At 44.0% G+C, this 25,268-nt stretch overlaps 1 protein-coding gene across 8 annotated transcripts in view; it reads left to right on the plus strand.

The window, feature by feature from the left end:
- FAM107B (family with sequence similarity 107 member B) overlaps positions 1-25,268 on the plus strand; it is a 257,812-nt gene that overhangs the window by 203,467 nt on the left and 29,077 nt on the right. Inside the window, exon 1 of one of the 8 annotated variants that reach the window (XM_026454819.2) lies at positions 1,676-1,818. The exons of 5 other annotated variants lie outside the window; for them this stretch is intronic. The gene's annotated coding sequence lies outside the window, so the exon portion shown is untranslated. Of the gene's footprint in view, positions 1-1,675; positions 1,819-1,923; positions 2,122-17,274; positions 17,385-25,268 lie in introns of those variants that run through there. 2 more of the 8 variants (XM_026454818.2, XM_023223112.1) reach the window with 2 other exon arrangements.

Here is a 25,268-nt window from a genome sequence, read left to right on the forward strand (position 1 = left end):
TTCCTTCCTTCCTTCCTTCCTTCCTTCCTTCCTTCCTTCCTTCCTTCCTTCCTTCCTTTCATCCGCGACGATCATTTGGAAGGAATCCAAGTGAATCAAGTGTGAGTCGAACAGCGTTCTTTATAGACACTGTTGTAGTCTGTTCTGTGCTGCTGTTAATGGAATACCACAGACTGGGTAATTTACAAAGACAAGGAACTTATTTACTTATTTATTTATTTTGAGATGGAGTTGCCCAGGCCTGGAGCACAGTGGTGTGATCTTAGCCTACTGCAACCTCTGCCTCTGGGGTCCACGTGATTCTCCCGCCTCTACCTCCCGAGTAGCCAGGACTACAGGCATGTTCCACCATGCCATCCTAATTTTTTTTTTTTTTTTGTATTTTTAATAGAGATGGGGTTTCACCATGTTGTTCGTCTAGGCTGGTCTTGAATTCCTGACCTCAAGTGATCCTCCTGCCTTGGCCTCCCAAAGTGCTGGGATTATAGGCGTGAACCACCACACCCAGCCAAAAATGTGTTTCTTATAGTTCTGGAGACTGGGAAGTCCAAGGTCAAGGGCCTGCATCTGGCAAGGGCCTTCTTGCTGCATCATCCCATGGTGGAAGGTGGAAGGGCAAGAGAGGAAGGGGGCCGAACTCTTCCATTTTATAAGCCACTTCCAGGATAACAGCATTAATCCATTCATGAGTGGAGCCCTCATGGCCTCATCACTGTTGCATTGAACTTTGGGGGACAGAGTCAAACCGTAGCAGTTTTCAGAGCTTTCCACTGAGCCTGTTTCTCTCCACAATGCACTGACTGAGCAGGGCTGCGGCACTGGGAGGTAGCTGGTGTCTGCCATGCACTGGGCTTGGTGCAGGAGTTGAAATGTACTTGTGGGCCAGATGTCGCCAAATGGGCATCTGTATGTGCCTCTGCAATGGTAATTCCATACTTACTGCTTTGAAATATATTTGCTATTTCCTAATAATTTAGTAATAACAATCTAGAACTGGAAGGAAACTCCTTGTTTTTGAGGGGATGATCCTTCAGCCCAGAGGTCATACAGATGTAGTTGGGCAGAATTGGGACTGGAACTCAAGTCCCTTCTGCTTGTAATTTTTTTCCACTCTAATATATATGTATATATGGGTATATATGTATATATACACATGTGTATGTACACATACACATATATACATATACATACATATATGTATATATGCATATGTGTGTATATATGCATATATACACCCACTCTAATATATAAATATATAAAGATATATATAAATATATGTAGATATATTTATATATATATAAATAACATATATATTTATATATATTTTTAAAGAGACGTTGTCTCTCTGTCTCCCAGGTTGGAATGCAGTGGCTATTCACAGATGTGATCATAGTGCACTACAGCCTCAAACTCCTGGGTGCAAGTGATCCTGTGGAATAGCTAGGACCACAGGTGCACACCACCGCACCTGTCTTCTGCTGTATTAAACACAGCCCTTCCTTACAGAAAATTCTCAGCACATTTTATAAAGTGGGCTATGATGCCATGAATCCCAGCCTCAGGAGGGCCGTTCTGATTAGTCTGAGGCCCCCGTGCTGTAGGTGTTGTGTTGATGCTCTAAGAAGTGCGAGAACTTGGCCTCCTCCAGTTGGAGGTTGACTCACGCATGCTTCCTGCAGTCAGGTTGTGTGAGTGTCGGAATGGGGATGGTAGGGCTGGAGAGGTCTTGCGTGCACATTTGCTTAAAGTAGAGGAGCCGATTTTTTACGTACAAGTACGTTTTACCAGTGCCGCCAGCACGATCCCTTGGTCTGGAAGGTCAGTAACTGGTACCAGAGTTGGTACAGTTTGTTTTTCATTGTTTGCTCTGGCTTCTGTGCCGGATGAGGTCATTCAGTTGCACACAGTTCCTGCTTTCAGAAGTTGCTAGAGTGTTTCTCTTTGAACTTGAACTGTGGCTCTTTTGATATATCCAGAAAGAGAGCTCTTTAGGGGATGGTTAATTGTTGTTTTGGGTGCTCTTCTTCACCGCTCTAAGGAACTACCACAGTCAGAAGGTGCATTCTTACTGCAATCTTTTTATTTGCTACCTTGGACTTGAGCCTGCCGATATCTACCGAGGTGAGGTTAGATCAGTCTCTGTAACCGTTTGTCACTTAGGCCTTGATGGGTGACAGGGATGGGAATGACTTCCTGGGCTAACTCTTCTCTTGCTAAAGGATGATTTTTCACCACCTTAAATGCTGGTGATTAAAACATAAACAAGAAAATAGATACCTGAGGTGAGAATAAACACTGGGACCTTTCTGGGGCTGTTGAATAATGTAGTCCTTCTCTAGAAAATGTTGTGTGAACTTTGACTTGTTAACAGAACAGCCGACTTGTATGAGACTAAATAAAAATTATCTGTTGTTATAGTGAGCGGTGCTGAATAGTGTGTCTTTGCCAGGAAGAGAGCTTTGGAATAGGCTGTGTGTCTTATGCAGTTGTGAACTATTTTTTTTTTTTCTAAAATTTCTTCAGATGCCAACCGTGTCTGTCAAACTCTGGATGAGTCACCCTTTACTTAGCTTTTTAAGAAATCTTTTTGGATTCACTAACTTTTATCTGCAGGATTTTATCTATGGTCTATTAAGTGTCTAGGATCCTGATAATTATGCATTTTCTCTGAAGATATCTATTTCCAGTAAAGTTTGACTATCTAGTGAAGATTGTAGGCCTGATCAATATATTTTGAAGTACTGGTTATGGTCTGAATGTGTGTGTCACCCCCAAAATGCATATGTTGAAATTTGAACCCCTTATGGTTTTAGGAGGAGGGGCCTTAGGGAGCTGATTAGGTCATGAGGGCAGAGCCCCTGAGAATGGGATTAGTGCTTCCAGGAGAAGAGACAGGAGAGCTTTTTTCTCACTCTCTCTGCTGTCTACCATGTGAGGACACAGCCAGAAGGTGGCTGTGTGCCAGTCAGAAAGGGAGCCCTCACCAGACACCTGATCTGCCGGCACCTTGATCCTGCACTTCCCAGCCTCTAGAATTGTGAGAAATAGACAAGTGTTGTTTAAGGTCCCCAGCCTATGGCAGCTTGTTATAGCAGCCTGAGCTGAGATGTATTTGATTTTAGCAAAATAGCTCTTGATTTGAAAGCCTTCTGCTCATTGCCTTCACCTCCTCCCTTGTAGTTGTGGATATATATATATATATATAAATATAAATGAACACATGACCACAACAAAACACTGATATGTGCTGAGTTTAATTTGCTTCTTTTTTTTTTTTGAGATGGAGTCTCACTCTGTCATCCAGGCTGGAGTGCAGTGGCATGATCTTAGCCCACTGCAGCCTCTGCCTCCTGGGTTCAAGTGATCCTCCTGCGTCAGCCTCCCAAGTAGCTGGCATTATAGGAACCCACCACCACGCCTAGCTAATTTTTGTATTTTTAGTAGAGATGAGGTTTCACCATGTTAGCCAGGCTGGTCTTGAACTCTTGACCTCAAGCGATCTGCCCACTTCGGCCTCCCAAAGTGCTGGGGTTATAGGCATCAGCCACTGTACCCAGCCTTTAATTTGCTTCTTATTCCTTGGTTAGGATTAGGGAGAGAATGTCTTGGGTGACCACTGTGGAAATAGCATTTCCAGTCACTGTCGGTACCTGTCTAAGGAGATTTAAACACTTGCCTTCCTCTTGGGCAGTCATTCTCACAGTGGCTATGGCTTGTCTTGCTACATACAGTGTGTAACCACCCTGCCCTGCTGGGCCTTGGTGTACACAGACTGGGTAAAAATATTGGGTAAAAATCTAATGTTGACCTAGACAAACAGGTCATTCACACACACACACACACACACACACACACACACACACACCCACCCACCCCACATTTTTTTGGTAGGTGCGTTTTCAATGTCGTTTCATTTCAGAAAAAATATGGGCTGCCCTTATATTAACATAGGGCACTTATTTACCTTGTTTGCATTCACATTTATTTACATACATTTTTTTTTTTTCCTTAGCAATGATAAATGCTATCCAAAGTAATATTGACTTAACGTTTGGGTGCTTTAATTTATAAAAGCATTCCCTTTCTATGGCTCATGACAGTGATTTATAAATATGTATTTATTGGTAGCTCTGTTTTAGAAAAGGGTCTGAGTTGCTGTGTGTTTCCGCCCTAGTTTCTGGTTTCCGGGAACCTCTGGGCTCACCCAGCCTGCCTGGTTGGTTGTTGGCTGAGGCTGGGCAAGGTTCTTGAAACTGTGGACAGCTGTGAGGCTCTCAGCCCGTCTCAGTAGGCGCGAGAGTCCCATATCTTGTTTGGGGAAGCACCGTCTTGCATTGAGAAGGAAGAAGGGAAGAAAGAACTTGATTATGTCAGAGAAGAGACAGAGGAACCTTGGTTTCCCTCAAGGTCTCAAGTCTGGAGTACCTGTCACTGCTGCTGACCTGTGAGCTGACTGTGTGGGGGCTCCACACCTCTAGTTCTGGCCTATTTCCATCTTCCCCAAAACTTTAGAGGAAGGGTACACTGAACAGAACGAAGTACCTGTGTTGTTCTTGAGGGATTTTTTTTCTGCTATATTTTTTTCTAAATGATGCTAAAGTTTTTGCTGGAACAATATGTTGAGTCTGTCTAGCTTCCTGAGGACTTAGATCACCAGATGTTATGATCTTAATGTAACACGTGTGCACGCATGCACGCACACATACACACACACGTGCACAATGCAAACTGCAGCTCACCACAACACAACATGTACCGTCCCCTTCCTTCCATGGGGATAGGATAACTCGAATCTTCCTTCTGATTTTATTGTCAAGAGATATTTTCTGCACTTTCTTTTTCTATATCGGTTATTGGCAGTTATATCTGCAAACCCATGAGGGTTTTCTGGATTCAGATAACAAACACACGTCATTTGTGGAATATGAGGAATTTAAGGAGACTCGAGGGTGGGCAAAGATTTGGATAAACATCAGAACGAGAATGATGATTCGTGAAACAAACCTCTGAGAATTGAGTTCCAAGAGCAACGGACTTTTCGATGAGAACCAAAAAATTCATTCTGTAGCTCAGAAAATTCCTAACTTCATTTCTTCAGGATAAACATGTCATTATACCAAATAGCAATCTCAGTGTGTTAAAATCCACCTATGCACTGTGTCCCACAGACATTGTCAGACGCCAGTTTCCCTGGAGTTGCCATTTATTATGTTGCCGATGATTCTGGGATTTAGGATCCCACCCTCATGCCCTGCCCCTCCTGCTCCTTCCAGGCTCCTGGGACTGCTCTTTGCCTCCCCCTTCGACCCCACCCCACCTCCCTTCCTTCCAGCCTCTTCCACCAGGTGCTGCGCTCCTGCCTTGGAATCAGCCAGCTCCCCTGCTGCCTCCTTCCTCAGTATCTTCACCTCCTGGTCTAACCCGGGGATCAGCCAGCCTCTGCCTCCCCCAGTATCTTCACCTCCTGATCTAACCCTGAGATCAGCCAGCCTCTGCCTCCAGTGTCTTCACCTCCTGGTCTAACCCTGGGATCATCAGCCAGCCTTCTCGTCCCCCACTATCTTCACCTTCTGGTCTCACCCTGAGATCAGCCAGCCTCCTCCAGTATCTTCACCTCCTGGTCTAACCCTGGGATCAGCCAGCCTTCTCCTACCTGAATATCTTCATCTCCTGGTCTAACCCTGGGATCATCAGCCAGCCTCCTCCTCCCCCAGTATCTTCACCTCCTGGTCTAACTGAGAACTGCTCTCCAAGTTCACTGCTGCCTCGGCTCCCTTGGGAATGGGAGTGCACCTTCCCCACCCGGTGTGTGCCATGGGATCTGGAGGCAGGGCTCAAGTTCCTGCCCTTATGACCACTTTTGGGTCATGACCCTTCCCCTCCCTGCTTCTTTGAGCCTTGTCTCAGTCGTATTCTGTCCTCTACCCTCAGTTCTAGCATTTCCTGGTCATAGCTCCTCTTTCGTTCATTGAAAGTTTTGTCCCCTGGCTCGCAGTCAGGTCAGTATTTGTTAAAGCTCACCGGGGACACCATGGCAGCTGGAGCTGAGTGACCAGCAGCCTGGTTTGCCTGAGAATGGAGTGGCGGCTGGAGCTTTATGGGATGGGGATGTTCAGTCTGAGGACTAAGGAGTTTCACAGGACACAGGACTTTCACTGCTCAAACTAGGGGGAGCAGGTTACCCTAGAAAGGCACTGTTAATACCAGAAACCGCTTCTGAGCTGAAATCCAGCGATCCTACTCATCAGAAGCTTCTGTCCTTCAGCTCCGCTGACAGATTACCATAAGAACATCAGAGTTTTCCCATTCCAGGTCCCTTTCCAACCCCTCTGCTCCTGCTGGACTTTGCCTCTGCTTTTGAATTCCAGCATTTCAGCGATGCGCTTGTCAACACACTGGAATCCCTTCCTTCACTGTCCTAGAGGATTGGGCGGCCCACCCATGCCTGTCCCTGGACTTCTGAGTTCTGCCAGAGAAAGTTACACAGTTGCATCTCTGTGATCCTGATCTCTGCCTCACCAGGGCCTCAACACTGCCTGGAAATCAAATTTTCCTCCTCAACCCTCTTCCTCTCCATAATGACTTTTCCAACCTTCTCCACATTTCTTAAATCTCTAGGTTCATACTCAGCCCATCCCTCCTCCTCTTATTTCACTCTCGGCAGATGATCTTTCCACAGTTCATGGGACAGTTGTGCGAAGGCCATTCTCTGACCTTCCCACTGCCCCTTTTGCAAATCCGCCTGCTCCTGGACCTGTACTTTTCTCATTTTTCTGTTTGTAGTGAAAGAGGAATCCTATTCTCTAGAAATCCACTTCTGCACCACCATTCTCTCCAGCCTCCAGTTTAAACCTCTCTCCTGGTATTTCCTTCTCATTAGCATTTACAAGTGCTCAGGTCTCTCCTATCTTAAGACAAAAACAGAACCCAAGCCCTGGATGGAACTCTTCTCTTTCTCCGACCACTTTCTCTCCCCTTCTCTTGATAAAATGTTTTGAGAGCATGTTCTACTTTCTGCCTTGTACTATTACCTACTGCTACATAGCAAATGATTGCACACTCAGTATCATAAACAACCTGTGTTGGTTCCCTCACCAGTTCCGTGGGTCAGGAGCCCGGGCACAGCCTAGCTGGTTTCTGTGCTTCAGGCTCTCACCAGGCTCCTGTCCATGTGGGCGCCAGGTCTGTGGTCTCATCAGGCTCACCTGAGGAAGAGTGTTTCCAGGTTCCCCAGGTCATGGGCAGAATTCATTTCCCTGCACTTGTGGGACATGGGCCACCTGCAGTTCCATGCCACATGGGTCCTTACTTCCTTACAGCTGGCAAGGGTGGAAGATTGCAGCATGATGGCATCACAGGAGTGACATCTCATCACCGTTGCCATCTTCTGTTGTTAGAAGCAGGTGAGAGGTGAACAGTAGGAGGAGAGGAATGTGGGATCACCTTAAAGTCACTCTGCTACCTACTTATTTTTTCATTCCCTTTTCACTCCTCAATCCACTAGATTCTGTTTTTTTATCTCTGCTACTTTAGTGAAAGTGATACCAGAGGGTCAGGATTGGCTGCAAAATTTTCTGGGTCCAGTGCAAAGTGAAAATACAGTGTTCTTTGTTCAAAAATTAAGAATTTCAAGATGGTAGCAGCAAAGCACTAAATGAAGCATGGGGCCCCTCGGGCATAGGGGCTGTGAAGGTCCCATGCCCACGAAGCCAGCGCTGCAGAGAGGCCTTATGTCCGCCCTGCTGCGAGTTCCACAGGGCCCTTCGGTTGTGTCCTGCTTGGCCTCTCAGCAGCCTTTGCTAGCTGGGATTTACCACTGTGGAGCGCGTCCTCGTCTGTGAAACATCTCCCTGCCCTCTGAGTGCCTGAGACACCCTCCCCTGGGTTTCCTTCTCCCTCTCGATTATCCCCTTCAGCCTCCTTTGCAGCCTCCTCTTCCTCTCCCCACCCCTTTATATTTGGGTATTTTGAGGACACTTTTGCCACCCTGCTGAGGAATATCAGCAGTTTCAGCCGCTTCGTTTGTTGTAGGATTTTGGCTCTCACATCTGCATATCCAGCTCTTACCTAACTTGTGAGCTCAAGCACCTACGTCAGGGCATCCTTCATAGGCTTGCATGCTTTGCAGGTATCTAAAATGCAGTGAGTCTCTAACAGATTGCCTTGTTTTCTCTGATCCATTTACCTGGTTCTTCCTCAGTGTCCTCTATTTCAGCACTTGGCCTCACTCTTTACCCGGGGAGTCTGGATTTGTATCTGTGCCCTAACCCCAGGCTTGAGCCCCATCTTTCTTCTTCTGGCCCATCTTGTGCTCCAAGCCCACGTGCCTGTGTCCGTCGAGGGTTCTCCCTTGGACTGCATTTCATCACATGCTCTCCCTGGACTTCCATGGTCTGTTCTCATGGTGACCTCGGCTTCCTCTGTTAAAACCCAGCACACTTCATTGCTATTCCTTCGTCAAATGCCTGCTTCCCCCAGTAGAAAATAAGCTATGATAAGTAAGTCCATGAGGCAGAGAGTTCTACTGCTTTATCCTCAGTGTCAAGACATATGCCCGGCACATGCTATACACTCAATAAATACGTGTTTTAATGAAAGAGTTTGTTTAAATTTTCAGCCCATTTTTTAAAATAATTAAATTGATTTTTTAGAGACAGGGTCTTGCTGTGTTGCCCAGGCTGGTCTTGAACTCTTGGGCTGAAGTGATCCTCCCGCCTCAGACTTCCAAGTAGCTGGGATTACAGGCGTGAGCCACCATGCCCAGCCCAGCCCAGCGCAGGTTTTCAAGTGTGACCATTTTGTTGTTTTAGGATGAAAGTGTAGAAAATACTATATATGGAAGAATAGGACAATGGTATAGTAGGATTCTTGTTCTTGAGATATTAGAAATAGAAAATAACAGTTATAATAGTTTTGGGCCTTTCAGTTGGATTGTTACTGATTAGAAAGTAAACTTGTAACAGGAAATAAATGGGTGTTTTCTTGTATCTGTTGAGATGTGGGCACTTAACAGGTGGAAGGAAACTGGTGCCATTTGCCCTACAGAATTCACAGAATTAACTTGTGCAATTTGGGTGGGAGGAAGTAAAAATAGGTGATGATTAACCATGGAGATAAGTGTATTTCAGATACCGCCTTCTGAATCAGTTTGCAGCAAAAATAGTTTGATAATATTTTATCTTACTTTTTTTTTTTTTTGAACAAGTAAGTGGTGAGGTAGTCGTGGCGAGAGATCTACATTTCCGATTCTTGGGGGGCGCTGTTTCCTCACAAGCCTGCAGTATCTGCTTTGAAAAGTATTTTGATACAGAATGGTGAAATGGATCAAGTATTTGGGGGCCTCATTACTCAGAGACTAAATGTGGCCGGAAGAGGAAGAATTCTACCCAAGGAAGCTGCTGCTGATCTGCTCAACGTCTCGGAGCAGTCTCTTTTTAAGCAGAAGTCAGTAACAAGCAAACACAATGTCAGTGGATTTATTTATCTGTTAAATTCTTTATTCTGTTACCTACTGGGTCTCAATCTTTTTGACCTCAGGACCTCTTTACACTGTTTTAAAAAGTATTCGAGAATATTAAAGAACTTTTTTTTGTTTCTGTCTATTGATATTTTACTATGTTAAATATTTTAAATATTTAAAAATTAAAACAAATTTTAAAATTTTAAAACTGAGAAAATTTAAAAATAACAAACATAATAATAAACCTGTTACATACTAATAAAAAGGCCATTTATAATGAAGAATAACCTTTCTAAAACAAAAAAAGTATGAGATGAATGTTTGACATTGTTTTATTCATTTATATCTCTTTAGTGATTTTTAAAAGTGAAAACCAAAAAAAAATTTAGTGAGAAGAGCGACATTATTTTCCATTTTTGTGAATCTGTTTCATAACCAGCTTTGATAGAAAATAGCTGGGTTCTCATATCTGCTTCTGTAATCCATCTGTCGGGATAGGTTGTTTTGGGGGTTATATATGCAGAAAATCTAATTTCACTCAGTAACATCGTTGGGAAAGGTCAGAGAATTGAAATAACCTTTTCAAATAATTACGGACATTCTTCCTTGATATCACACCAAAACCTGACAAGTGGTAGTGTCTGAAAGGTTAGTTACAGTATTCTGAAGCCATAGCAATGATCTTTCCTATTCTGTTACATTAAAATTGATTTGTCTATCTTGCATTTTGAATAGGACAATAGAGGAATAGTTAAGTCAGCTATAATACATTCATGTAATGGAAGATTTTGCAACCATATATTGAAAAAGTTATTACAGGTGAAATGCTTACAAACGTAATAAACTGTCTATTTAATATCCCAATTTTGCTAAAAAATGAAAAGATATCTATTTGTATTAATTGAATGGAAATGTATCAAAATATAAATATTTTAAATGATGCATTCATGGGGGAAATTTTCTTTATACTTTATTTTCCAAATTTTGTGTGATCAACACATTGCTTTTAAAATCAGAAGAAAAAATAAGTATTTTTTTGTTATGAGAGAAATGTCTGTTTAAACTGTTTCCCTCATCTGTAGGTTGCCTTCTATGTGTAGAACCCCAGCATTTCCAGTTTGAGTGGTAACAAAGATCTGTTTTCCCCCTCAAGTTTTTATTTATTTAACAGACTATTGTAACCTTTCTGTGGCTGTTTCAAGCTTCGCAGTTTTTCCGCTTTATTTCAGTAGCAGTTCATCGATTGAATAGAGAAGCTTTGACTTGTTCAAAAAAGTTGCATAAATTAAACTTTCACATATAGCAGACACATAATTTGCTTTTTCTCATTTCTGTTATAGCTCAGGCAAGCTCTGTTTCTTATCTAAGTGAAATGGCCAAAGGATATCTTGTCATACAGGGATAATAGAGCTACTCTCATGGTTGAGAAATAACATGGAAATTAGCATGCAATCAACTTCTGAGTTATTGTGTCTAAACTGTTTGCCAGTGGTGTGAGTGTCACAGTTTTATGGCTGGAAGTTCAAGTGGCTTCAAAAATGCAAAGGGCAGCTCACCTCTGGGGATTAGTTCCCTGCTTACTCCTGGACTTAGAAAGGATGTTTGCAGCTAGTAATGTGGCTGACGTGATATTGTCATAAAGGATTGCTACGTCCAGACTTTTGTCTTCTGTGGACAGGACTCCAAATTTGATGATCTTCTGTTTTCCTGCAAGTAGAGGATTTCATCATGTTTGTATTTCTTATGATATAATTGGTTATTAAGACGTCTACAGAAGCTGCAAAGCACCCACAAAGCAGGAAATTAGCAACTCTGCCTCTACCACTTGTAGTAAAGCTTGAAGACGTTATCACTTTGACTTTTCCAGCTGAATGTATAGTTCTGTGGCTTTAGTTAAATGTGTCAGTGACTCTCAGGGTTTAGAATCTCTCCCAAGACTGTTTAGGAAGGTGCATCACTACACTTTGAAGTGTAGACTGTGATGGAAAACTACTTAATTACATATTCTAATATTGTTTTAGATTAAAAGGCCATTCTGTCCTCTGCTTAAAACAATTGAGGATATTATATTTGAGGGCATCCCTGTTGGTTAACATCATCATTACATTTGAAAATGTTCGAATCAGTAAGTATGAGTTGAACTTTTTGGAGTAGAAAATGCACTCTGAGGCCGGGCATGGTGGCTCACGCCTGTAATCCTACCACTTTAGGAGGCCAAGGCAGGTGGATCGCTTGAGGTCAGGAGTTTGAGACCAGCCTGGCCAACATGGTGCAACCCTGTCTCTACTAAAAATACAAAAAATGAGCCGGGTGTGATGGCACATGCCTGTAGTCCCAGCTACTCGAGAGACTGAGGGAGGAGAATTCCTTGAACCCAGGAGGCGGAGGTTGCAGTAAGCCAAGGTCATGCCACTGCACTCCAGCCTGGGTGACAGAGCGAGACTCTGTCTCAAAAAAAAAAAAAAAAGAGAAAAGAAAATACACTCTAAGTATACTTAGTGGTTTATTCTTTTTTATTGTTGAAACCACTATTTACGTTTCTTTCTTTCTTTTATGTATTAGACTGGACTAGGAAAGGTTTGCAGATTTAAATAAGGAATGAGGAGTGTTATTATTATTATTATTGTATTGCCCTGACCACAGACTGCGGGGCCTCTCGCCCTTGCCCCCCTGTGGTTTTGAGGGCAGGAAGCCTTACCATAACCCGGTTCCTGACCATGCCGCCTCCCTGCCACTTTCCTGGTCAGGCCTCTTCGCTGTTCCTACCTGCCCCAGGCCTCTGTGTTTGCTGCTCAGTCTGCCCGAAGCTCTTCCCCTTGGTAGCCTTTGGCTCCGTCCCTCACTTCCTTCAGGTGTCTGCTGTCTTCTCAGCATGGTGTTTCATGAATATCCACAATAGTGCAGCCTCTGCCACTCCGTTGCCTTACCTGTATTTCCCTGCATGGCACTTTGCACGGCCTGATATTATATTTCCCTCGGTTTGTCAGTTGGCTGCCTGCGCCTGAATGCAGGCTCCAAGAGGGCAGCGGCTTTGTGTCCTTTGCTGCTAGGCCCATGTTGTTGTGAACAGTGCCTTACACTTAACAGACTCGGACTAAATACTTGATGAATTAATGGGAGGATGAATTCACCAGATTCCCTCTTGTGGGTGACTCTACACAAGATGGCATTTACCCTCCAGGTGTCCTGCTCCCTTCTAAAGACAGAGAATGATGGCTGGTATCATTGTATAGCTTGACCCAGTGGCACACCCTGTGCCTGACACCCAGTTGACAGATGTGTAGGGAACAAAATTACAACGGGATGGCCACACAGTTGGCTGTTTATACTCATTGCCGCCAGCTGTTGCCCAGAACAGTCATCTGCTCCGTAGGGGGAGAAACAGGGACATGAAAAGCCCAGGAAGGTTGTCAGGAAGCAATTTTGGATTTCTAATGTGTAAACATGGGGGCTTTGGCATCCTTTGAACCATTTTGATGATGGGAATGGAGGTGGTAGGAGCCACCCTGATTAAGATCTTGTGGAGAATAAACTGGCGCGCCATTTACACAGGCTGAATCAATGTTGATGGCAGCTGTGTTTTTAATCCATGTGCCTAAAACAGTGTCCCCATACCTGTCTCTTGCTGAGGCCCCTGTCGCAGGTGAGCCACACCTGACTCCCGATCTTTCCCATTGACCACTCATTCCACCTCTTCAGCCCCATTTCCCACCCTTACCTAGTGAGTCCTCCTTGACTCAGGCTGGTTCCTCCATTGTTTCTGCCACCTGCAGGCCATCGGTGCTCCTTGAATACCCTGTGGTGTCACTGCTGACTCGAGCCTCCGGGGCTTTCCCGCCCTGACAGCTCTGTGTTTCCTATTGCTTCGTATAGCTTGCTTCTGAATTAGCATGTGATATTAGGTGACACTCATATGTTGTGTATCTTGGTTTAGTTTTTACAGAAAGATGAAAGACTCTTAAAAGGGATCTTGGAGTTGTTCTTGAACATCTTTTATTATCTCCTAAGCCTTTGATGGGCGCTTGTTCCAATTGGGAAAGAAAGAAAAGACAAAAAATAAATAAATAAATAAAAATAAACCACCCAGAATGCAGATGGGACAAACCGTTGGTCTTAGAGCACGGTGGTCACTCAGGCTGAGAGTGTGGGGTACATAAGGGCCACTGGACTAAAACTGTTTGATGGTCTGGATCAGGCTATTGAGTAGAACAATGGGTTGTAGAGTGCCTGGCACGCAGGTTGCAATGAGATTGGGGAAGCAAGGGTTGTGCATTTGTTAATTCAGAGATTGTATGAAAATGGAAAGAATTAGGAGGAGGAGGTTGAGGTTTATACTAGTATGATTCTCTCCACATTTGGAGAAGGCTCTTACAGTTCCTTTAATCCAATACTACACAGAAAAGTCCTCTGAGAACTGTGTGAGAAGCCGCAGGCTTATAGGACTGAAGGACTGAAGTTCCGTGCTGAAATTGCTTAGGGGATCCTTTTCAGTTGCCCCCTCCTTTTTTTTTTTTTTTTTTTTTAGGAGAACAGGGGGATTTAAATCTCCCTGGTATGGTTTCCATTAGAATGGAAGCTCTTTGGCAGGTCTGCCGGGACCGTTCATCACCGTGTCCCTGGTACTCAGACCTCAGTGCTGGCAAAGCTGCGCTCATGAAAGCTGGCTGCGCGGGTGGGTGGCTGGCTCACGCGCTTGGTCCTGGAGATAGGGGAGAAGAGTCGGGTCCACCAAATGGTTCTTGCAGTTCTCCCCAGCCTGCCCTCTGGACATGGTTGTGTTGTGGCACAAGCCGTGTTGTACTTGTGGCTCATCTTGATCGATTCTCCTTCTCTGCTCCCTGTGCTGGGGCTAGACCCCAGTTTTTTTTTTTTTTTTTTTTTTTTTTGAAGTTCCACAGGTGATTTTGATGTGTGAGCCGGGGTTGAAAGCCACAGCTGGACTGCGTTGGAAGGGACATGGAGGTCAGCTTAGGCCAGTTGGTTCACATGGAAATCAACAAAGCCAGCTTGGCTTTGAAGGAGGCATAGTTCTGTTACTCTTTGTTGGACCCACACAACTCAGCAGTTGAAGTTGTTTTTTTTTTTTTTTTTTCCTTCTGTGTTTTCATCTCCTAATTTGGGCTCGCCTTCACATAGAGCTTTCGGAAGCAAATAAGAATTCAAGCTCATCAGGCACATTTTCACTACACCTGGCAGAACATATTAAGGTGTTGTGTTTTAAAAATCCAGCCACAAACTATAGGTGATCTCCAGCTCCACACACTTAGCAAGCTCCCTGCTCAACTCCCCACCCAACCCCAGTTTTCCAGTCCTTCCTGCGTTCACCAGAGGCACAGTCAGGATCACCTTACACTGAGTTCAGAAATGGAGAAGATATAGAGTTAAAAAAAAAAATCAAGATCAGGTGAGCAGTAGCCAGATGACTTTTCCACACAACTCTCTTTCCGGACGCTTCTGGAAATTGCCATCCAATTTTGATCATTCATTTGGCTGTGTAATAATTCAAACGGTGCTTTGTGAATAAGTTACCTTTAAAAAGTTATGCATTTTAGCATCTCTAGGAAGGTCAAGGAATTATTTTCCTTTTTAATTAGGTGACTTGTTTACCCTGTGTCTTCTGCAAGCTAGAGGGAGCAAATTGGAGCTTTTGAAAGAGTCTGTGTGTGCGTGTGCGGGTATGTGTGTGTGTGCGCATGTTTGTGTGTGTGTGTGCATGCGTGTATGTGTGTGAGTGTATGCACACACACACATTGGTAGGGGAGGCAGGTGATTATGGGCTGTGTCATGAATGCCCAAGCTTGGTGGTGCATTTAATGGGGTGGTCCAGGGAAGCAAGAGGACACTGAGGAACAGAGAGGGCAAGCTTGAGGAATTAGGAGGGAATTACCTGGACTCACAGAGAGGGACTCAAAAGACGAATTCAGTCTCTTTCTAAAAACATTTTAGAAAGTGGTTTGCCTGACTCCAAATCGGGAAGAGACAGCTTTACTTCATCTCTCCTGCCTCCTAGCCTGTGGGCTCCATTAGCAAGGGATGAACTATCGTAAGAGCTGGCACTCTGGCATCGGGTGGACCTGGCTGGGACCTGGCTGGGTCCTGGCTAGGCCCCTCCAGTGGCATCACCGTGGGCAGGCTGCTAATCCCCCTGGACCTCAGCTACTCCTCCATCAATAAGGATAATAATACCTCCTTCGTAGAACTGTTGTGAAGTTTGAGATGAAATATGAGTGTTTAAAACAGTGCCTGGGATGCAGTAAGCACTTCGAATGTTAACCAGTAGTAGCAGGTATTTTTGTGGATTACCTGGGAACCAAACCATCGTCGTTGATATAATTTCTGTTACCAGTTTTAAACAGTTAAATAACAGAGAATCCCATTTTAATCAAGAGATTACAGTAGAGCACAGACCCAACCTGGTTGGGTACTTAGTAGGGAGAAATAGGGGCTAGAAATTAATAATTGTGCCCAATACCAGTGAGCAGCTGTTTTCACACCATGACCAGTTTAGTACAAACACAAATGTTTATAGACTGCGTCTTTTCTCCATGCACAATTGATTGAGGCATTTCATCACTTTAACAGATGATAATTGAACATTTAGTATTCCTAGCCCTGAAGATCCAGTGAGGTACAAACCAGAAATGGCCCTGGCCCCCAGGTAGCTAAATATCTAGAGGGGAGAAGATCAAAAACACACATGGGGCTGGCAATAAATTAAACAGTTACAGATGGTGAGAGCTGGGAAACAAACTTAGGACAGAGATTGACCACGGAGGGACCCGTGTTGGATTGGTGATCCGGGAAGATGATGTTGAAATACAGACGGAGAAGGTGAGGAAGAGCCAGGGGTCGGGAGAAGTGTGGGGAGGGGGCTGGCTTGGGAGGGGCACGTGCTCCGGGTGGGGACATTGTGTGCACCAAGACATGCAGCCCAGGAAGAGTTCGGTGTGTTCCAGGAATGAAGGCAGGCTTGTGTGGCTGAGGCGCAGGGAGCAAGGTGGTGGAAAGACTGGCATGAGGCATGAGAAGCAGGCCCAGGTCAGATCAGGTGGGGGGCGAGGGATGCTGCCGGGGTATTGGAGAAGCTATTGAAAGGCCCTGACAATCCCATGGGGAGAAAGTCCATTCTTAGTGCACATTTCCTGCTTTGAACCTTTTCTATTCAATAACAAAAACTTGGATATTTATTTATTTATTTAATATTTACTTATTTATTTATTTTAGCCACAAAACTATCTAGGTATCTTTGAGAAGTGGCACTTGCTGAGGTGGCCTTCTAAATCTTTGCCTGCTGTTCCATTGCAGGATGCCTTGTGAAGCCAGGTGTGGCCTGTGGCCCAGGTGGGCCAGGGAGATCTCGAGTGAGGGGCAGTAGCACGGGGCACACAGTAGGTGTCAGTCAAGTCTAAACGTTGTGCACAGCTTCGTTTTGTCCAGAGCTGAGCTCTCGTTAGGTCAGGGCTGTCAAATGTGAATATTTTGGCCTGGGCTGCTATCTGGCATGCTGAGTGCTGACTGGTGTATTTCCTTTTTCAACCAGAGAATCCTGGTCAAGCCCTGAACAGTCCAGAAACTCTGAGATCAGCATTTCCAGATCTTCTATGCATTTGGGAGGAGTCACCATCGATGACTTTATCAATTGTAAATTTCCGATATCAAATTACTGGCCTTCCAATCAATTCTGATGACAGGAAGGACGAGGGCTCTGGAAAGTCACTTTAAGCTAATCATTGTTAGTCAAATAGTGCTGTTTTGTATATTGAGTATTGAGAAGGGAATGTGCTTGGTCTGTGTTCTCTCTGTGCCTAGTCACCTGCAAGTCCTGAGGGCCCCAGGCAGCAGTGCACAAGCTTTAATGTGGATTCCTATGGATCAGAGGTGTCCTAGGACTCACCTTGTTATTCGGCGTTGCACTTAGAGCCAGGTAAAATCAGATTTCTGTTTCCCCTTTTGGGGGTGGGGTGTGTGGATTTGAAAGGCCTGTCACGTGTGGCCTGATTGCACTGCCCAATGTGTGTGTGTGTGTGTGTGTGTGTGTGAGAGAGAAAGATGTCTGCAAGTTTAGCATTGGCCTGTCCTGATTAGTGAGGACCTCTGATGGCCTAGGCCGGGGCTCAGGTGAGGATACTTTGACGCTGAGGGGGCGTCTTGCTTTCTGAAGGCACCGAGCCTCCTGGGTGGCAGAGCAAGGATTGGGCCTGGCGTTTCTGACGTTTAGATAGACCTGTGTTCTTGGATAAAGCCATGATGTTTAATTGTAGAGAAAATGGTTCAGCAGCAGATGCAGTGAGGAAACAAATAATGCGCAATTTTTCCAAGTCACTGAATTGAATCTTTTTATCTCTGAAGTGAACATTTTAAGAGAAAACAAGATTTATTTCTTGCTAATGGGGTGGGAACAACTTACTTAAAAAAGTAAGAGTGAGCAAAATAAAACTAGATTAAAGACAGAAGTAAAATGTTTAGAATACTTTGTTTTATAATTAGGCATTAAATGACGTCAGTGGAAGTATGATTCCAAGTTCATAATGTCATCACTACTTAATTAAAATAATGGATGTCTTTGTAAGTCTGCTTTTGTTAGATAATATTATTTAATCTGGTAGTCAGTTTTATAATCAATGTTTTTTCTTTGAGGTAAAAAAAAAAGTCTTCAAATTATTAAACAACTTCATAATAACAATGTCTTGTTTCCCAAACATTTATAAATTCAGCTTATATCATTTAGGCTTATGGGTGTTTTTCTCCAAGTCAAGATTATGACTTTGGTTATAAATCCCTCTGGTTTGAGAGATTTATATTGATTTCTTAATACTTGGAAGATAGTTTTTATAATAATTAGTTGTATACTTATAATGTAAAACAAAGAGCTCAACTGCTTATGACTAATCTGAGCAGACAGTGTTGTGTACTGTTGCTATGACAACTAACAATTTTGGTCTGACATTTACAGGTAACTTGTTAGACCACCAGAGCTTGCATACTCACAATTGTTACATACTTGCTTTAAACAATGCCTGATTCAGTCATCAGGTGATTGGCATATTTTTCATCTACTTGGTTAAATGAGCTTTTTGGTTGATATACTTCGGTTAACTTCATTGACCGCCCATCACTGCTTCTGTTGACCCACTTTTTTGGTAGAGGATTGGAGGGGATAGCATTTGTCATCTACCATACACAGGAAAGAAAGGGACAGTGTAACCCTGTTTTGAAAAGTTCTGTTGAAACTTATTAGCTGCTTGGTACTGGTACTTCCTGTTTCCAAAACCAATGTTTACGCAATGCCACACTCCATTGTGAGACTGTTTATTGCCTTAAGCAGAACTCCTGGCATGGTTGAGACCCTGCCCCTCTCATTTGTGCCAGATCCCCAAGTCACAACTGGTTCAATCCATTTCACACCAGCCGTACCAGCCTTCATCCCTCTTTTGCCTCCCTTCTGTTGGGTGGCAGAGACCTTGTTGGGTCAGTAAGTTTAATCTAATGGCTGTCCCAGCACATTCCTTCTGCCCAGTCTGAGTCCCGGCCCTCGTGGCTCTCTGTCATTGTCTTGGCTTTGAATTGCCTGCACCTTTGCCCTGTCTGAACAATGCTAGCACCCACCTCCCTTCCTTTGGTAAACATACTCATGATGGGTGTCATGTTTCTCATGCCTGCAGTGCTGTGAACTAGGTCCTACTGCCATAAGGTGAGTGGAAAGTATTCGTGGGGGAGGTGTGTTTGTGGGGGTAAGGCAGTGGGAGGGTAGAGGAAAAGGAGATAAAGTAAAAGCCCATTTCTAACTCTCTGAACAGGCGAGGCCAGCTTACCTGAGATACCTGTGATGAGGTGAGTCCATATCTACCGTACATTAATTATATATGACATACGTGTGGCAGTGAGCCTCTTAGGATGGGCCAGAGGCGTCAATCCATGCAGCAAGCCTAGGAGGGTGAAGACAAGGAAAAACAGGCTCAGAAAGCTACCTGAATCCCCTCAACGACTTTAAAATGAGTCAGCCCGTGTTTGAAGCCTGCCCCTCCCATTATTAATTGTTATTAATTATATGAATTTGGGCAAGTTTCTTAGCCTCTCTGGCCCTCAGAACCTGCCTCAGAGTGTTGTAAAAATTCACTGAGATAATGGCATTTAGGACTGCCCAGCTCAAAGCTAATATTAGTTGAGTAATTATTTTCCTTGTTTTTGCTGCTGAACTAAGGCCAGCTGATACGTGGCAGAGCTGGACTGAGTTGCTCAGACTCTAAAGCTTGGGCTCCTTCTACAAGTCACGCTATTACTGTTGTATCGTCTCTTTTGGTCGGGATGAAAAGTATCTCAGTTCTTAGTGTCTCCCCTACTGTTTTTGCCCAGTTTCCTGCGTGGTGGGGTTAAATGGCCCTTGACTGTTTGGTTCCTGGTACCAGGGACCAGAGAACTTCCTTCTTCCCATTGTTAATTTGAGCTAAGGGTGTGGAATTTTGTTCAGCTTCTTAGAAAATTATATAGATAGAATGATTGCTTTGTCATTAAGAAACTTGTTACTGACTTTCACTATTTTTTTTTAAAAGGAAAATGCAATTGAAGCTGATTTTATTTTATTTATGGATAGAGAAACTGTTGGAACTGCTTTACGAAGTATTTTATTAAGTGCGGGGCAATTTACTGTCTTGGTCATCTTTATTCGTCAGCTTTCATCATGATGTAGGGGAAAAACTTACCTAACTGTGAACAGATACGATTATTGAAGTCATCTTTAATTTCTGTTCCCTCCCTCATTCACACACAGGTAAAAAGATTTGAGATTATTTTTTAACAATTGGAGAAGGGTAGTTTAAAGATTAGGTGGAAGAGAAGATGATGTCTTACTATCAGTAATATTAACCCAGATAAAACTGTTTAAATGTGTCCCATTTGAAAGGGATCATGACAGGTGGTATAGCACAGCTCATCCAATGTACATTTCTGTTGGACGTTTTCGTGTGCTTTCACTAGTCCTAAGAGAGCTGCCAAATTATTGTGACAAGTTTAAGTAAGTGAATTAGGGCAGGATTTTCCAAGCTGTTAGGCAGTCCGTTAGTGGGTCATAAAATTAGTTTAGTGGGTCACCACAAGCATTACAACAAAGTGAAATAGTGACTTTTTTTTTTTTTTTAAATAGAGTCTTACTCTGTCACCCAGGCTAGAGTACAGTGGTGAGATTTTGGCTCACTGCAACCCCTCCATCTCCCAGGTTCAAGCTTCTCTCGGGCCTCAGCCTCCTGAGTAGCTGGGATTACGAGTGTGCACCTGGCTAATTTTTGTGTTTTTAGTAGAAATGGGGTTTCGCTGTGTTGCCCAGGCTGGTCTTGAGTCCTGGCCTCAAGTGATCCACCCGCCTTGGCCTCCCAAAGTGGTGGAATTACAGGCATGAGCTACCACGCCTGGCCGAAATAATGAACTTATCAGAGTATATAGCATGTTGTAAAGGCTGTGTATTTCTCCTGGAAACCTTGACTTCATTTTTTTTTCATTGTTGGGTGTGTGTGGTTATTGGGTCACCGTATATAAATAAATTGGGTTACAGACAGAAAAATTTGAAAGCCTGTGATGTGAGATATTTTAGAAAGTTGATCAGAGTTCTTTAGAGCAAGTCTGCGCAGAGAAGGAAAGTGCTTATAACTGAGTCTTTCTTAGCTGTATTTCCATCACCATTGAGTGGATTCACCGTGACCCTTTTTAGGGTTTAGGACTTTGGTCATCACGGTGGCAATGTTTTGCATCATCCTCCTTCCTTCTGTGGTTCCACTAAGATCTTCCCAAGCATCATTTCTAGGTGGGAGAGTCACACGTAGCCAAGCCAGTTATCACAGGCAATTACACAGAGTAGATGTGACCACACAGACTGTCCTTTTCAAATACACTATTCTACTGTAATTAAGCTGTTCAGATTAATTTTTTTTAAGGCATAAAGGAAGTAGCTGTGATGATCTGTAGTTTCTTGTTAGATGATTATTTTACAATTGTTCCTCTAGAAGTGATGAATGATTTCCTTTATAACCAGCTGTCAGTAAAAGACAAGTTTTCGTTATGAGTGTGTTGCTGTGTCTTTTGTCCTTGTCCTTTTCATTTAGTTAAAGTAACCAGTAGCTCCTATTTATGTGAACTTAAAAAAGGTACTGTTAAAAGAGTTCTGGCCTTTGTGATAAGAGCTGTGAGTGAAGTCAAAGCTGATGGGATGCTGGGTTCTTGGGTAATAAATCCTGTTACAAGAAAAGAAAAAGCATGACAACTTGGGTAACTTCAGGGAAAGGAGCAGAGTTTTCCATTTCATGTGGACTTTGTATCAGGTAGAGCATTTACTTGAGGGTTACCATACCACTCTATTCTGTTCTTTCCCTGAGTCATTACTGCTGTTATAGGATTTAAATCCCTTGATGATGCGTTGAGACTTTGGGCAAACATTCCTTGACCATAGAGTTATTAGGTAGTAACAGACTTGATTGCAATGCAATGAATTGCCAGAGTGAGTAACTTGATGTAACTTGATGGAGGATGTATTGGTTCTTGGGGCAAAAGTCCTCATACCAACAGCCAAGGACTAGGGCTGTAGACTCAGTGGTAGGTAGTAGTTGTTCTCACAGACTTGTGTAGTAGGAGAAGGAGTGACTATTAAGGCTTTGTTTTGAGAGAGACAGAGAGAGAATTGACTTGAGGATGGAAACTACAAAGTAGACATGAGATTACTGCAGTAGTCTTAAATGATCCTTAAAAGCATCCTGTTGGAGTCAGGGTGAATTGGATCACTTCAGTTCTATAGGATCTGGATTATGACTGATGCCTGTGTTCCTCATCACTAAAATGAAGTGATATTTCTCCAAGGCCTCATTTAACTCTAGAATTACATGATTTTTTGAAATGTTGAATATTTTCTAAAACAGCCTCCTTTCCATTCCCATAAGAAAAAAGTTGTTATGCAGTGGTACCCGATGTCTGGGTATTTACCAGTGAGCTCTTTGCTTTTAGGCTTTCATCGTTCTGTGTTCTTTGTTTGCCAAGTAGGATGCTCACTTGCAGGATGCAGTCGTTTTCCCATTCTACTTTTAAGTTTTCCTGTGTCTGTTACTGTCCATACAGATAGTGAAAGGCTTCAGCTCAGTCCTGTGGGGAGATCACTTCGAGTTTCTGGATTTGGGTGTGCTGTGATGGAGTGACTGAGATCACTGTTGGTGGTGAGTTTCAACAAAAGCAAGCTGGGGTTGCCTTGCTTTTGTTTACTCGTGACTCTGCAAGGCAGCCTGTGGGAAAATGGCAAGGCCTGGTGTCTTAGAACCACAAGCCTCCAGAGGGAGTTGAATTAATGTGCAGAGTTGAATCAGGAAAGTTCAGGGGCAGTGTAGTTTACTCCCTCATTCCAGTGCCCACACTCACTACAAATGTATTTACATTAAACTTTTGCCAAATCTCCCTTAGTTTAAAAGGGAGGCTTTACAGAAATGGAAAAGCTGAGGCTAAAAGGTCTAAACTTCTCTCATCTTTGTTACTTATTGCAGCTTTCATTATAGATGCTGCGAGTACTTAGCAGTTCTAAGAAACTCCCATTGCTCTTGTGTCCCTTTCAGCTTGGAGCTGGGATCCAGAGCAGTTAACTAAGCGGCCCGGCGAGCCCCTTGTCAGGAGGATGGCCTGCCGCTGAAGGCGGTTGAATTTCATATGTGTCTTAGTCTCTTTAGGCTGCCATAACAGATGCCATAGACTGGGTGGCTTAAACAATAGATGTTTATTTCCTCACACTTGTGGAGGCTAGAAGTCCCAGATCAAGGTGCCAGCAGATTGGCTTCCTAGCTTGCAGACAGCCATCTTCTCATTGTGCGCTCACGAGGCATTGGGGCTGGAGAGTACAGGGAGAGAGACTGAGAAAGAAGGAGCTCTGGTCTCTTTTCCTCTTATAAGGACACTGATCCCATCATGTGGACTGCAGCCTCATGATCTCATCTAAACCTGATTACCTTCCAAAGGTCTCACCTCCAAATACTGTCACTTTGGGGGTTAGGGCTTCAACATAGGAATTTAGGGGGGGACTCAGCATTCAGTCGGTAACTCTGTGTGTGTGTGTGTGCGCGCGTGTGTGTGCATGTGTACGTGTAGAGCAGGCTTGATTGTCCACCTGACAGCCATTGCCATCCCCTCTTCCCTGCTCAATGCCAATTTGCGTTTTCCTGGCACCCTTTGCGGCTGGAGTGGTCATGTGACACTGTTCTGGCCAATGAGGCGATGGAGGAAGGCCCCCAGAGGCTTCTGGGAGCGCCTTACCTTCCAGCTGGAGAGAGCCCCCCTCAGGGGCTGTCCCTGCCTTCCCTTATTCCCATGTGTGCCTGGGGCAGCTGAGGCAGGGCTAGGAGAAGAGCCCAGGTCCCTCCTGCCACCTGCAAGTGCTGAAGCAGCCCTGGGCCAACTCCAGCATTCTCGTGTGAGCTGCAGAGGAGCCCCGCGCTTCCAGCTACTTGCAGCTAGGTGTTGTTACCTGCGTCCCACGCATCCTTACGAAACTGTCTACGAAGGCACTCGTGCCTCCCCTGGAGCGGCAGGAGGTGCTCTTGGAAGAGCGTCTGGTCCCTGAGGCCTCTCTATGCCTCCCCCTGGACCCCCAGGGTGTCCGTGTTCAGAGTTGTTGACCCTTGGGTGGGTCTGTCACGTCTGCTGTCTTCTACAGGCTGGGAGCTCCTGGACCACGTCTTGCTCCCTCCTTGATCTTCAGGCCCATCTTGTGCTCCCCCATAGGAGACATAGCGACCGGTTAAGCCAACCAGGTTCAGTCAACCAGGTTCAGTCGACCAGAGAGCACTCTGGGTCCTGGTCTTGCTGACAGCTGTTGCTTTACTCCTTTCTTGCTTTTCTCCCTAAGAAACCTGCCTATTGGTTGTTCACAGAAAGCCCAGGAGGTGGCCTCAAGAGAGGGAAGTAGGAAAACAGACTTGAATTGAAAGGACGTGGGCCATGGAAATAGCTGTTCTCTAGGGTTTGGTTAGAGACAGATAATCCTCCAAAGACCCAGACAGAGATGTGTCTCAGTCCTCACGCTCAGTTTTCATTGCAGAAGCAGAAATCAAATAAGAGCCGACTTAAATTCTTTTAATTATGGAGCATTTTAAGCCTGCAGAAAAAACACATCATTGTTACCGTTGTTTCTGGCATTAAGGTCTCTTTTTTTCTTTTTAAGAGTGAAAAATGAAGTTTTCCAGACAAACACTTAACTAATTCAGTATTTCAAAAGTGAAATACAGGCTGAACATCCCAAATCTGAAATCTGAAATCCTCCAAAATTCAAAAGTTTTTGAGCACTGACATGCTCAAAGGAAATGCTCACTGGAGCATTTCAGAGTGTAGATACTCAGAAATATTCCAAACATTTGCAAATGTTCTAAAATCGGAAAAGATTTGAAATCTGAAATACTTCTGGTGTTTCGGATAAGGGATGCTCAACCTGTAGTGAGTGAGTGGTTGGAAGTTAGAACATACTCTTCCATAGAAACAAACCTATTTGACCTACAATTTGGCCAGATATACTGGAGATTTGAGATGAAAAACTTATAAAATGATAGGATGACTGGCTGTCATTTTACCAGTAAGGAAACAAACCCAGAGAGTGAAGTCAGGATTTAGGTTTGTGGACCTTTTATTTAAGGTACTTTCTACTCTGCTGTACGTTACTAGTTACTTCAGACAGTGTCTAATTTCATCAGCCAAAAACCACCAGGAACACAACGTGTAGTTATACAGAAGTTGGCTTCATTTAGCTTCTGCTGGGGCCGGTGTACCCAGAAGAACCCTGGGATTATTTTGGAAAGGC

This window comes from Piliocolobus tephrosceles, chromosome 9 (genome assembly GCF_002776525.5).
Source record: "Piliocolobus tephrosceles isolate RC106 chromosome 9, ASM277652v3, whole genome shotgun sequence".
Classification (NCBI taxonomy): Eukaryota; Metazoa; Chordata; class Mammalia; order Primates; family Cercopithecidae; genus Piliocolobus; species Piliocolobus tephrosceles.